The sequence below is a fragment of the Humulus lupulus genome, chromosome 7 (genome assembly GCF_963169125.1).
Source record: "Humulus lupulus chromosome 7, drHumLupu1.1, whole genome shotgun sequence".
NCBI classification, from domain to species: Eukaryota; Viridiplantae; Streptophyta; class Magnoliopsida; order Rosales; family Cannabaceae; genus Humulus; species Humulus lupulus.
Genome location: NC_084799.1, coordinates 115,207,891 through 115,210,708, shown reverse-complemented (window position 1 = coordinate 115,210,708; position 2,818 = coordinate 115,207,891). Strand labels below are relative to the sequence as shown.

The 2,818-nt window shown below is 35.2% G+C and overlaps 1 non-coding gene across 1 annotated transcript; it reads right to left on the bottom strand.

Moving 5' to 3' along the window:
- Window positions 1–413: 413 nt before the first annotated feature.
- On the bottom strand, window positions 414–520 carry LOC133793105 (small nucleolar RNA R71). The gene has a single exon (XR_009874565.1). It is a non-coding gene; the product is annotated as a small nucleolar RNA R71 (small nucleolar RNA).
- Between the last annotated feature and the right edge of the window lie 2,298 nt (window positions 521–2,818).

Below are 2,818 nucleotides of genomic sequence, written 5' to 3'. Positions count from 1 at the left end.
ATTTGAGCATCATGGAACCAATTGCTAATCCTGTTGATGAAAATGTTGTGCCTGAAAATACTTTGCTTGAATATTTTGCACCTATTTCATCTAATGCTCCTTCATGCATTGTTTTTCCTACAACTTCTGCTACTCATTTTGAGCTTAAACCAGCAATCATTCAATTGTTGCCATCTTTTTATGGGTTAGATAGAGAAGATCCTTACATGCATGTCAAAGATTTCTTAGAAATTTGCTCAACATTTAAATTTCAAATTTTTTCTGATGAGTCGGTCAAACTAAGATTGTTTCCTTTTTCATTAAAAGACAAATCAAAAGCTTGGTTAAATTCCCTTCCAACAGGGTCTACAACTACATGAGATCAACTTTATAATAAATTCTTGCTGAAAATTTTTCCTATGTCTAAAACTGATAGTCTAAGGAGAGAAATCTCCGAGTTTTTTCAAAAAGATAATGAAGAGTTTTATGAATGTTGGGAAAGATTTAAAGATCTATTATTAAAATGTCCTCATTATGGTTTTGAAAAATGGAGACTTGTAAAATATTTTTATGATGGTTTGACTCCCTCTAATCGTCAAATGATTCAATCTATGCATACTGGAATTTTTTAAAAATTTCAAGGACAAGAGGCGTGGGACGCCCTTGAAGATTTATCTGTCAATTCACAACAATGGAATTATTTTGATCCTAGGTCTAGGTCAACTAATTCACCAAAAAGAGGAGGAAGGTATGAAGTAAAAGAAGAATTAGACTTAAGAACATCCTTAGACAAATTAGCGAGAAAAGTAGAAGCTTTAGCCATAAGCCAAACTATAAACTCTCCAATAAAACCAAGAAAAGATGTTTGTTCTATATGTTTTAGTCCGTGCCATAATGCCCAATCATGTCCTTCCTACCAAGAAGCCTTTTCTGAGGAGGCCAATGCACTTCATGCTTATGGGAAACCAAATGATAGCCCATTTTCATCTACCTACAATCCAAATTGGAGAAACCATCCGAACTTTTCATGGAGACAAAACCAACCCCAAATGAATCATGGGCACCAATACAACACACAAAACCAAGCTCATGCCCCACAAAATCAACCATATCCATAACAAAGAAAACCTTCCTAAGAAGATACTTTACAAAAATTTATGCAATCCACTCAACAAATCCTACAAAATCAGTCTCAATCAATTACCAAACTCGAGACACAAGTAGGACAACTCGCCACTGCTTTAGCTGATAGAGAAAAAGGAACATTCCCTAGTCAACCTATCCCTAATCTAAAAGGTCAATATGAGATAGGAAAGTCTAGTCATAATGGAGAAGTCAAATCAATTTCAACTCTTAGATCCAGAAAGAACATTGTCAAACCCGATTACATACCCGAGGTTGAAAACGAAAAAGAAAAAGAAAAGAGTTAGCCTTCTAGTTCTAATGCCAATGACTTTTCAAACAAGGAAACTCCAATCCATCCTTTCATTCCAAAAGCCCCATTCCCACAAAGATTACTTCCAATTAAAAAAGGCGGCCAATATAATGACATCTTAGAAGTTTTTAAACAAGTTAGTATCAATATCCCTTTCTTAGATGCCATTAAACAAATTCATGCCTACTCTAAATTTTTAAAGGATCTTTGTACTGTTAAAAGAAACACTAATGTTCCCAAAAAGGCATTTTTAATTGAACAAGCTAGTTCCATTATTCAATATAAGAGTCTTGTTAAATATAAAGATCCTGGGTGTCCCAAAATTTCATGCATTATTGGTGATCATTTTATTAACAAAGCTTTACTTGATTTGGGTGCTAGTGTGAATTTATTGCCTTATTCTGTTTATAAGCAACTTGGTCTTGGTGAGCTAAAACCTACCTCTATGACTCTTCAATTAGTCGATCGTTCTGTGAAAATTCCTAAAGGCATTATAGAGGATGTTTTGATAAAAGTTGATAAATTTTATTTTCCTGTTGACTTCATTGTTCTTGATATTTAACCTGTAGAAAACATGCATGCTCAAATTCCTATCATTTTAGGTAGACCATTCTTAGCTACATCTAATGCAATCATAAATTGTCGTAATGGTGTTTTGAAATTATCTTTTGGAAATATGACCGTTGAATTGAATGTTTTTAATGTTGCTAAATCTGTTGAGTGTGAGGAAATGCATGAAGTTAACATGATAGATAATATATGTGAAGATGATGGAAATGACTTACTTGACTTTTGTGAAAAATACTTTGGTATGAACTTGCATGTTGATGACTCTAATGATGATGTGAATGCTTTGCTAGAGCCTATACCCTTAAATGAAACCAAAGTTGAACCTTTTTCACCCTTAGATCATGTTTAATCAATCTCTGAGTCTCCAAAGTTAGACCTTAAACCTTTGCCAGAAAATTTAAAATATGCTTTTCTAGAAGGGTCATTACAGACTTCCCCAGACTGGCGCCGACTTGATTTCTTCCTGCTCGCAGGAGGAGAGGAGATGGGATTGGTGTATAAGTTGAACGCCCTCTCGGCAGCATGTCTAAAAAAAAAGCACACGACCAGTCAGGGCAAGTTGTCATGCAAAAAAGACAAACAAACGGAGAGAGAGGAAATTACGAGTAAAATACCCGAGCTACAACTACTGGTCGCTACATTATTTATTGTACTACTGCTACACTCAGTCTCTGCCTTGAAGAAGTCTGAATTTAAACCAGGCACATATTTAAAGTTGCAGTCCCCGTCAAATAAATGACATGGAATTGGCAAACTTCCTAAGAGTGAGAAGTCAGTACCATTCTCGTCTGAGGACTCAAGTATAGGCTCGGGGTGATCAGGAAGCTTCTCCTT